Source organism: Rhinolophus sinicus, linkage group LG05 (assembly GCF_036562045.2).
Source record: "Rhinolophus sinicus isolate RSC01 linkage group LG05, ASM3656204v1, whole genome shotgun sequence".
NCBI classification, from domain to species: domain Eukaryota; kingdom Metazoa; phylum Chordata; class Mammalia; order Chiroptera; family Rhinolophidae; genus Rhinolophus; species Rhinolophus sinicus.
Window position 1 is genome coordinate 14,955,518 of NC_133755.1, and position 12,086 is coordinate 14,967,603.

The 12,086-nt window shown below is 48.6% G+C and overlaps 1 protein-coding gene across 3 annotated transcripts in view; it reads left to right on the forward strand.

Moving 5' to 3' along the window:
• Positions 1-11,862: 11,862 nt before the first annotated feature.
• KLHL29 (kelch like family member 29) overlaps positions 11,863-12,086 on the forward strand; it is a 294,180-nt gene continuing 293,956 nt past the window's right edge. For 2 of the 3 annotated variants that reach the window (XM_019757277.2, XM_019757114.2), the window contains exon 1: positions 11,863-12,074. The gene's annotated coding sequence lies outside the window, so the exon portion shown is untranslated. The remainder of the gene's footprint in view (positions 12,075-12,086) is intronic. The other variant, XM_019757347.2, reaches the window with a different exon arrangement.

Here is a 12,086-nt window from a genome sequence, read left to right on the forward strand (position 1 = left end):
TGAAGTTCTCACACAATGGTAGGAGTAATAGTAGCTTGTTCTCTCTCCACCAGGTCTTCTACTCCTATCTCCCGTACAACTCGTCTGTCTTGGACAGCTGTGAGATGGCAGTAGGGAGTTCATTCTCACCTGGACCTGGAATCTGCCCATCGGGCCCTTTGATGTCAGCCGGGGTCTCTCTGCTCCACACATGCCTTCAGATACCCACATCCAGCTAACCCAGAGGCTTCCCAGCTAACCTCTGAGTCTATACTGGGCTTTGGGCAGCTACCCACACTGCTGGCCAGTGCCGCATTCCTGCATTTTTCTCTCAGACTGCAGCTACTGCCTCTGAGCCCGGGATTCGTGCAGAGGATTGTTTGCACCCAAGAGCACAGTCCTACCTTTTGTCTGTTTCACCACCTATCATTACGCTTAGCTTAGTACTAAAGCCTATTCTTTGGGCCTTGTTATGCCAACCAATAGATTCTCTACACATCATCTCAAAATTTGTTAAGTATTGGCGACGTCATCTACATCTGCATCACTAATAAAGACTGTGGCCTTTCCCTAGAAATTTACTGTCACACTGACATTGATCAGCATCTCTGGGTATAGCCACATAACAATACCAAAACCGCCTACTACGCATACCCATCTGCAGTTGGAAGTTCTTCACCCTGTGCACAGATTTGTCCTGAGATTCTTTGACAAATACCAACCTGAGGTATGATCTGCCTCAACCATAGCTAACACAACTCCCTGACATAATAATCTATGAAGACTACCACAAAATTGGGAATATGGTTACCACACTGTGGCTTGCTCTTCAAGAACCCACATAGGCTTCTAGAGAATTCTCCATTTTCACGTGCTCACAAATTAGCCTTCAATAATCAAGTGTTGAACCCAAGAAGGAATAAACCTAACCTTGTGGCTAAGTGGGCTCAAATTCATACTCAGAGCCTAGCAACCATTGTTGACAGGGCCTCTCACACACACCCTGCACACCAGGAAAAAAAAATGGCACACTGACCTGCCAGCCTCCTGCACTGTGCTCCCCGCTCTATGAGCTGACGCTTATAAGGGAGTTCCTGCAATCATCTTTCAACCAATGGACTGAGACCTGTCCTGTCCAATCTGAGCTGTACAGCTATAACCTCATTTGCATCTGTACTGACCAATCAGGGCAGTTTCATAATGACCAACCAGGATGTGAGATTCCAACCAATCGGGACAGTGCTATTTGGACCAATTATACTGTGCAAATTTGGATTTCTCATTTGCATAGAAATGGACCAATCAGGGACTGGGGCAGGAACTTTCACTATAAACATGGGTTTTCCCCTTGTCTCAGAGAGCACTTTCGGTTTCCTCCTGAGGCTGCCTCTCCCCAGTTTGCAAACTTTTCACTTAAATAAAGTTTCCCCTTTTAATGCACCCCAGACTGGGGACTCCTGTTGGCAGTGGATTGGTGACAGCAAACTTTGGTCACAGCTTAATGAAGGTGAAAGGATATTTCCACTTTCATAGTTTGCAGAATCTTTTCCACTCTTTGTTAGTGAAAGCTATGTTTTCCCTTTTTCTGGTGTTTCCTTTTCCTTTCCAGGCTCCATGTTCCTTAAAGATTATCAGCAGAGGCTCTACAGCTTCAGTGGTGAGTTCTCTCTATTCCCTGGAGTGTAATTTGTCCTGGTCAAGACATTTCAGCTCATTTAGTGCTTGTTATAATATCTTTCCTCATCTTGAACTTCAATTTTCTCTTGCCACAGTTTTCTTTTTCTTTTTAGTCAGTAGATTGTCCTATGAGGCAAAGAAGAAGGCGATAAAATTCTGTTTTCTCGCTGCTATTCTATAAAATGCAAATAACACCATGGTACTTGGTCTGCCCTAACCCATGAGCTGCTCATTCCCCTTTGCCTCCAGCAGTGATTCTCAAACTCCTCTGGGGCACTTGTTAAAAACACAGATTCTCCAGAGAATCCTCAGAGGCCATGTCAATTGCTAGGGTAACACTAGCTGTGAAAACAAACAAACCCAAAAGCGTACAACAGCTCAAACACAATCAAATTTTATTTCTCATTCTCTTGAAGGCCAAAAATGGTGTTCCAGATCAATGGGTCATTCTCTCCAAACAATAATGCAGGGACCCGGGTCTGCCTCGATTTTATTGTTCTGACATCTTTAACATGCAGCTTCCAAGATCCCTGTGCTTGCCTGCAACATGGAGAAAGGAAAAGAGTATGGAGAACGTGCAGGGCAGACTTTAATGGGTCAGGTCTAGAAACGGTACTTACTACTTCCATTCATAGTCCATTGATATGCATCTAATTGTAAAGGAGGCTGAGAAACAATATAGTCTAACAGCAAAGGAGGCTGGGAAATACAACTTAAGCACAAAGGAGGCTGGGAAATTGAGTCTAGCCTAGGGAGAAGAGGAAACAATTATGGTGAAAAAAAAATCTGTGGATGTGGACAAAGGGTTAGGCTTAGGAATCTGCATTTTCACAAGCCTCACACATAATCCTGATGTAGGACCCCAGTTTGAGCAATACTACCCTATGCACCCCCAGTGCAGAGCCTCCAAGGCCCTTTGTGAAGTGGCCTCTTTCCTCTCTCTCCCTTTCTGCACTCTCCACCCTGCTCTAATCACATGAAGCAATTGCAGCTACCCGGCCTGCCCTGCTCTCATACCTGTGTGCTTGGCGATTCCTGCTTCTGTTGTTCATTTGGCGAATTCCTGTTCATCCTTCAGGACTCAAGTGTCATCTCTTCTGTACAGCCTTCCCTGACCTGCCTGCCCCCAAGTAGCACTGGCAGTGCCTTTTCTAATGTCCTTGTTCTAACTGTACTGACTCTCATTATGGTATTGATCATTCTGAATGACGTTTGTTTACATGTATGTCTTCCCCTTAGACTGGGGGATCCTGGAGGGCAGAGACCTTTCCTTAATTACCTTTGTATCCTCAGCACCTGGCACTTTGCCTGGTAGCTAGTGGCACTCAGTCAGAGTTTTCTCCACAGAAATCCTTAGCATCATACAACTTACCACAATCACCAATCAGGTCCTTTCTTGATTTTGTGCTCATGTCAAATAAGAAAAACCTTTTTGGTTATCCTTACAATTTTACTGCCTTAATTAGTTAGATCTAATAATCAAATGAGGTTTGTGTGACTCTACTACATGTATGCCCCTTCTCTCCTTTTGCCAGTTGCATTCAAACAGCCAACTGTCCAGTAGCCATTTTAGTTTGCTCAACACCCATTCCCACCGTACTACTTCTCTTCAGGAGCACTGGCAATGACACATATAAGAATTCTATCAAGAAGAGGTCTTGAACCGTCTTCCCTTTCGGAGTCTCGTGTCATGTCCTCTGAGTTGGTGGGGACCTTCAGGATCCTGAATTCCTGAATTCCATTAAATACACCCTACCATGCCCACTCTTCCTTACCCTCTCTGGAAGTCATGAAATCCATGATGATTGACGTGGTAATCTGCCTCCAAGATGACTCCCAATGATTTTACCTCCTGGTATTGACATGATATTCACAGCCTTGTGTCCCTTCTCACATTAAGCCTCTGTTGGTCTATGTTGTTCATCTGAGATAAAATTATAAAAGACATTGCAGCTCCTGTCTCTCTGTCTCTCTGTCTCTGTCTCTGTCTCTCTCTCTCTCTCTCTCTCTCTCTCTCTCTCTCTTTCTCATTCTCTCTCTCTGCCTCTTTCTCTCCCATCCTCACCCCTTCTCCCTCCCTCTCATCATTTGCTGCTCAGGGAAAAACCATCTGCCATGTCTTGAGGCAGCCCTGTAAAGAGACCCATATGGCAAGGAACAGAGGCCTCCAGCTAACAGCCATGTGAGTGGGCTTAGAAGAAACTCCTCCAGCCCCACTGGAGTCTCGAGATGACTGTAGCCCCAGCTGATGTCTGACTGCAACCTCAATGAGAAATCCTGAACCAGAACCACCCAGCTGTACCGACCCTTGGACACTGGATGAGATAATGAATGTTGTTTAAGAGATAAGTTTGGGGGAAATGTGTTATACAGCCATGGATAACTAATACAGTTGGGCTTCTCTCTCTCATTCTAATCCCACCTTCCAGACTCCTTTATGTCAGACTTCAGTTGCATGAGAATGTACAACCATCGGCCGGGGGTGCCTAGACCTTAACAGTGCACCTGGTCTGTGCTTAGGTAGTGAAAAGGCACAACACGATACCCAGCTTCCATTCTGGTTTGGAGACATGTGTCCAGAGTAAGCCAGCCATGTCCCCCATCATCCAGCCAATGAGTCATGTCAGACTCCCTACAGATCACAGAGCATCTGTCCCTGTCTATGTGTGTCTGCACTGACATTTTCAGACTCAGGATTCATCAATTCCCACATTTTATTTTTGCTGTGAGGAATATAAGAAACAATTTTTAAAAGGAAGTTAAAGGGTTAGAACTGTGTCTGGCACATAGTAAGTGCTAAACTACTATCGGCTATTGTTGATATTTTCATCGGTAGGACATCATTATTTTATATACTGTTGCCGCAAAGAACAACTCTGTTGCTTTTGAACAGTACATACACATCTACTGCTACATACTGATTTTTATTCCCAGGGAGAACAGCCTTGATGATAATGATGAGGTCCTATCGGCAATCCTTCTAAAATCTTAAATTCGGTTTAATAAGATCTATCTGCAGATTGGTATATAAATATCCCAGATTCCAAATATTGTTCTGACTCTTTCCAAGGCCCCTTAGATTTTTCTAAACTCACCTATTCTAATGTTTAATTTCTGGTTGTTTCTAGTGAAATTTTACATTAATCAGAACTCTCTGGCTAATTTTGAAATTGACCTGAAGCTCTATTGACATTATCAAGGGTTTAGGCTGCAGCTAGGAGATACATGACGCTTTCTAAGAAAATTCACAGCCACTTTCAGAAAATGTGTCCATTTTGCAACACTTTTCCTGAATTGGCAATAAGTAAATCTACAAAGGATAGAAATATTTTTTTTTAATGAAATCACCTGGTAAATATTTTTCAAAGGTTTAGAAGGAGGGGAAAATGTTAACATAACAGGCCTGTCGTGTTACACTTTTCCACGTTTAGCATTTGTCTTCAAAAGTCTAGGATAGAAACCTTTTATCTCGACAATACATTTTTTTTCCATTTATAACAGTCTCTGATTTTTTAAGCAATTTCTATTCAAAACATCTTTTATTACCTGCTACAAATGTGCCTTCCTTTATACAATCCGGTCACCTGGCACATTTGCCCTTTTTTTCCCTTAGAGAGCCTAATTGTAAAAGCTATTTATCCCATGTGCTTGATGTCGCTAACCCCACCTCCCCCCTTTGGGTGGGGTGTGTTCTACTTCACTCCTAAATGTCCCCTTTCATCCCATGCTTTAACTTGTAAGTTGCTCAAGACCTCTTGAAAGTAGGTAGGTGACAAGTCTTAAATACATAAAAATAAATTAATGTGTTTTGGACTATGCACGGAATCTCTAATAAATCAGCCACAGATTAAATATCAAAGAGGAAAGCTTCACGTACGGGAAACCCATGAATCCTTTTGTAATGCAAACTAGGAATCCTCCTGTTTTATCATTTTAGATTTCCACATATCATATTTTCTTACAGGAAGATGCACCTGGCCCAGATGGTGACTTTTATCACAGACTCTGGCTATTTTTAAGACCCTTAGGAAATACTCGGTAGGCACCCTGACTTCAGGCCCTGTTGCTTTTTATTTCCTTGTCTCCTCCGGTTCCCTGAGGACAGAGCCCCTGGGCTCCATGTGTTTCCACTGGGCAGGACCTCACAAATTCTTCCTCCCAGACCCACTGCACAGAAAGTGTATGCAGCTTCACAAATTCTAGGACAGATAAACATGAAGATGAAATATAGGGTCACATATTCCGAAGGATCCAAAATAGCTAAAACCATTAGATGCTTTCTGCTGCAAAATGAGATTTATTTCAGACCCTGAGAGTGCATCAAGCTTGATTCTTAACACCTCCTTCTTCTGGGAAAAAAGTGAGGTTGTTCCCGGGGAGTGCGGGGGGTGAGGGTTGGAGGGGGCTGCCTTTTGCTGTGAACATGGCAGGCAGCCTCAGTTTGGGGGTATGGAAATAAACAATAACTCCTGAGACAGAGTCCGGGGCCCGCCCATGTTCATTAAATAGCTGATGAAAATGAGATTTGTTGCCAAACGCTCTGCTTCGTGGTCCCTTTGCCTCCTGCTGTGCTCTCTCCACAGCACATGTGGACCATGGACCGTGACACTTTCTCGGGGCAGCCTGAGTCCAGGCAGAGGGCAGAAAACACGAGAATCTCTCTCCTAGAGATAGTCACCTGCCCTGAATGGATAGCCATTGTTCTGCCTCTGGCCCAATTCAAGGCTTCAAAATGACCACATTAATGACATGGTCCCAGCCCTAAGTTTGGCTGACAGCTCAGAGGGAGCTGAAAGAGTGGCACCAATGGATTCTGGAATCAAATGGGGAACAAGCAGGCCCTTTAGCTCTTTATTCTTCAAAATCGCTCAAAAATATGTTTAGGCAAAGGACTAGAAGTATTCAATCTTCTGTCAAAGTCTGAATTTTCCCTTTAGTGAACCTGCTTCAATGAGTGAAAGAACCCTCTAACACTGAAACAAAATTTTTCTTACACCCTCTCACAAGACCTTATCCTTTGGGTCTTCTTTTTGCACACTCTCACAGACAAACACTGGCCCTTTCTTAAACATCGAAAAATGAAGGTGAACAATTCAACACCCAATAAATATGTATGGAGCAACCATTAAAGCCATCTCTTCAACCAGGGTGGAAAAAGAATCACCTTATCAATGGGGAGGGTAGAAGCTGCTCTTTTAAAACACCCAAGCAGTGTTTCCTGTCAGTTTAGGAGTCAGAACCACCCCAGGAAAATTGTTACTGGCTCTGTCTCATTAGCAGTCCTACCACCTGCAAACAAGAGGTAGTGGAGGGGAAAAAAGAAGAAAGAAAAAAAGAAAAGGTGTTGAATTCCTACACCTTGAATGCCAAAAAAGCCACCATTGGTTGTATTCTGAATCTTAGAATCTAACAGTTCACTGATTTGGGCGAAGGATGTAAAAACAATTTTGTCTTCACCCTAAGGAAATGACTGTTAATGAGTTGTATTTCAGAAAGTGTGATACAATGAAGCATCCCCCAATCCAGGGACTTACCTCCCTCACACTCCTCGGAGGCCCCTGCCTTTCCCTCTGGCTGGTCTGAGTTCCTCTGCCTCCCATGGAAACCTCCTCCCTCTTCAGGTCCAGTCTGAGACCTGCCTCCTCCAGGAAGGCATCCTGACCAGCCCAGCTTTTACAGATCAGCCCCTGCCCCCACCCCCACAACTCATCACAATGTCATTTCCTGATAACAACCTCTGTTACCTTAACCTCTATCAAGAACAAGAACCAAGTATTGCATTCGACTGCCTCGATCCCTTTTGGTGGCCAGGCAGGTGAAAATGAGCCCCGTGTAAGCCACCTGGTATCCTGAGCGCGCCCAGCGCAGAGCTGAGCACGCAGGAGGTTCTCAGCAAATGGCTAATTGAATGATTAGGATGTGCCTTTGTGACACATCACAGAGCAGGGTGGCCACTGTGAAAATTCAGCAGCTGTGACTTCTGCCTGCTTTAATCAACACTGTGGGGTTGAAAGGCTGGGCACACAGTAGGTGCTAAATAGATTTTTTTTTTTTTGGATTGATTAACCACTGGAGGGACAATGACTTATGTAGGATTTATTAATGCTTTTGATGCCAAATGGGGGTGTTTTTAGTGGAGCATAATGTTAGAAAGGCAAAGCAGCAAACACAAAACCCCAAGCTGTGGAGAGGCTGGCTCCTCTCTGTTTATGCCCACTGTGCTCCTGGAAACAGATGTCCTCTCAGCCCTGAGGGTTTCTGATGAGATGTCCACGCTTCCAAGTGACCTGTGTGGTCAGTAATCAAAGAGATGCTTTTCCCTCCTCTACATCAGTCCTCCATCCTAAGACTGATTTCCAGTTCTGGGTCTAGGCCTAGCTGCTGATAAAAAGGCAAAATCAGCAATGACTGTGTCTACTTGAAGGAAAAAAGCACTGGGTTAATGACAAAAGAAATTGCATCTGTGCATTGAGTGTGGTGAAAAGAATAGAGGCCTTGGAATGAACCAGGTTCAAATTCCAGCTCTGCCACTTACGGCTGTGTGATTGCAGGAGATCACCTACCTTCTCTGTGACTCTGTGGGGCTGATAAAACTAATTCCACGGATTGCTCTGATGAGTAACAAGATGTCATGAGTAGAATACCTGGTACAATGCTTGGCATGTAGTAACCACTGAATAAATGATTGTTTTGTTGTGGTTATTATTACAAATACAAATAAGGAGAGAAGTCCATCTGTGCCACAGTGGGCCTATGTAGCACTTCCAGGCAATCCTTCTGTGGCTGCCATTGGTGCCTCGCTAGGTGACAGTAGCCTGTCCAGCACAAAGCCCTTGTCTGATTGACTGTCTGACTGACACATAATGGTGTATGCTCTGAGTAGGGATGGGATGTTCTGGAGCATTCCAGCCTACTGCCCTGTGCATCGCAAGTCCACTGCTTCACAGCCCTTCTGCTTGGAACATACACATTAGTCCTGATCCAGAGCCCGTGTCAGGATGTGGGGGGCTGGCTTTCAAAGCACACTCCACAGAGCTAATCCTGTTCTTTGTGGGGAAATCTTAAACCAGGGCCAAAGAAGTTCCCATGTGCAACACCCAACAAATCCCATGTACCATGCAGAGAGATCCGTGCCAAGTACGGATCAGATCCCACGCACCACGGAGGAGGACAATGAATAGAACAGATCCCAGACCCCAGCAAGGTCTATGCAGAAAGAGAGGGGATCCCTTCCACAACACAGCCGTATGTCACCAAGACCCTGGGGGAACTGGGGCAGATGACACGAATGACAGCACTCTGGATGAAACAGTGCTCTTGTCTAGACCACAGCAACCCTTCCTAAGCAGCAGTGTCCACACCCAACAGTCCCCAGCTAGGCAGAGCCTCACTGCAGAGGAAGGAAGATCTTGGCGTCAGACTCTGGAAATTCTTATTTGCATTCAGTCTCTGGGATGAAAGAAGGGTGGGGTGAGGAGAGGGTAGAAATGCCCACTGAGTCTAATTCACACAGCTTTTCTCATTCTCCTGATGAGCCCTCACCCTTGGTGAGCTGTTATCAAGCTCCAACCCTAGAAGCGTTGCCGCACTCCTGGACTGGCCCCCTTGGCATCATCGAGTCCAAAGGAGGACCCCCTCTGTGTGGATGCAGGACCAGCACAGCCTCCCTTCTCTGGTAACAGGTACCAGGGCAACTGGGAGAATCCTTACCCCTGCACCTAGAGATGCCACTAAGGAACCATTCTTGGATGTGTATTTTCTTCTTTCACTTGAGGATCATTCAAAATGATCTGCAAGACACTGTGAGTGATACAAATTGCCCCATGGTAACCAAGCCCAGACCCTGCAGACTGTAGCCGCTTTTCCATAATGCCTACAGCGGTCCAACGTGGTGGCCCAGAATGCAGCCGGTGAGTTCCTGCTTGCTCACAGTTGGTGGATTCAGGCTGATCATTTCAGGGGACATAAATGAACACTGACTCACCTGTGCCTTTGTTCTCCTTCTTTCTGCCTTGAGTTACTTGAGATTTTACCTGTGTACTTTTGAAAATCCCAAATAATCCCTCTTTCTCCATTCTCCTATCTACATTACTCTTCAATCACTTTCCATGCATCATTTTAAGAATTTAGCATTCAAACCACATCTGTTGTTCCCCTTCAGGTGTCCAGGACACTTACGTGCTGCCCCCCAACCCTGCACCCCCTACGAGGTAGCCTCCGTCACCCTCTCTCAATGACACACCACTTTTGCTGGCTGACTCCATCAAAAAGGGTGGATTCCTCTCTGCAGAGCTTTGCTCTGTCCTCTCCCCGTCCCCAGGCTTCACACACCAAAAACTTCATTCGATTTGTTTTCTGTTTTTCAGGAAATGCAGTTACTCTTTAACACCAATGGGCCATTTCCCTGGTGTCTTCCTTCCCTTTCACAGTCCTCCTGCCACCCTCAGTAGATTATTATTATTTATTATTTATCAGCCGCTACACTGTACTCTGCTGCCTACAAGATATTAAAAAAGACACAATCCCTCCACTGAGTTTACAGCCAAGGAGAGCAGAGGCCTGGATTCAGACATCACAGGAGTGAGCAAAGAGAAAGGGACTTACCGACGAAGTCCTGGGGCTTGCCCTGGCAGATGGGGGCGGGGCCTGCAGAGCCCGCCCCAGGCTGACTCCTCCCAGTTAGAGCCACAGAGCCCGCCGCTCCCTACCTAACCACACCCGGGTTCCCAACTTCCACCCAGGCTCAGGCCTCAGCCGCAGTGCCCGGGAGGAGGTGCCGTGGGGGTGGGGATTGAAGCCCACAAGCCTTTACATTTAGGTTGGGGGTGATGGGAGGGGGATGTGGGGGTCACATATTTCCAATGAAATTCAAAACCAGATGAGGGAGATGTGGGGAAGGAGGGAGAGAGGTCGGTGAATAAAAACCAGATCTAGAGAGTTACCAGGGAAGGGAAGACTGGTGCTGAAATGAAAAGTTCTGGCGTAAAGGAGAAGCCCTCATTAGGGGCCGTCACGGGCTTCCAGCCAAACCTTTCCTATTAGGGTTGAAGTCAGGGTCTGTGTAGACAACGTGTGTAGACAGAAAGGTGATAAAACTAAGAAAGTCAGTGTAGACAGCGTGAGGGAGAGACGGGGGGGGGGCGGGCTGGGGTGGTCAGTGCAGACATGCAGGGCTGGTGTGGCCTCAGCAGGGGCCGTCTAAATAGACAGAGGTCCTGTGGCTTCTAGAGGGTTCGTGTAAACCGGAAAGTGCGCGTACACTGCGGGAGGAGAGTCCTGACGGACTAAGGAGGGTGGGTGGACAGGATTTGCAGGGCTAGCCGTGGTTCTTCAGAGGTTTGGATAATTCCTGCTCCTTTCCGTGGCTGGAGTGTCAGAGGGAGGGCGGAAGCTGAAAGACGATTGGACTTTTCGTTCTCAAACTTTTCTGTCAGTTTCCTCAGGTGTTGGGAGCAGACAGGGAGCTCGCCTCCACGCAGTCCCTCAACCCTGGGCCCGCGAGGCGGGAGGCAGGGCCAGCAGCCGACCCACGCGCCGTGCACCCGCCGGGCGCTGCCGCGGAGCCGGGTGAGCGGGAAACCACCGCAGGGGGGGCGGGGGCGGCGGGCCGATGGATGGACACACCCGCCAGCGCTCCGCCCGGGCCCAGCGCGCGGCTGTGGGGTATCCCTGAGGCCCCCGGGAGCAGCGCCGGGTGCCGGGCCGGGGGCGCCCCGCCTCCCCCACCCGCCACCCCCGCCCACTCGGGCGCCGGTGATTGGCTCCGCCCGCCCCTGGCTGCGCGCCGAAGCCCGCCTCCCTCCCAGCTAAAGCAGAAGGTACCCGGAGCGGAGCGAGCCAGAAGGGAGCATGGTCCCCGCGCCGCGGCCGCGCCAGCCCCCGCGCCGCCGCCGCCGTCCCCGCCGCCGCGGACCCAGCTGCAGCTCCAGCCCCGGCCCCGGCCCCGGCCCCGCAGCGCCCGCCAGCAGCCCCGGCGGACGCCTTGCCTGAGTGCAGCCCCCGCCCGGAGCCCGAGCCCGGAGCCCGGAGCCAGCCCAGCCCCGCGGCCGCCGCGGCTGCGGGGAGAGGGCGGGGGCGATGCTGCCGGAGCCGCCGCCGCCGCCGCCGCCTCGGTGAGAGCCGCGCCGCGCGTAGCCGCACCGGCTGACGAACTGAAGGACTGACTTCCCTCTCCGGGCATCCTCCCTGGGCTGCCGGGAGGCGGCGGCGGCGGAGGAGGAGGAGGAGGAAAAGGGGGAGAAGGCGGAGAGCAGGATCGCAAGGAGGTGGACCTGGATCCGTTTCTCCCGGCCAGGACCCGAGCGGCCCCAGCTACCGCTACCCGCCGGCGCCGTCCGCTATCCATCAGCCCTCCTGCGCCCACCAGAGACCCCCGGCTCCCTGCGCGTTGGGCCGGGGCCGGAGCCCCGCGGCTGGAGGTAAGAGCCAGG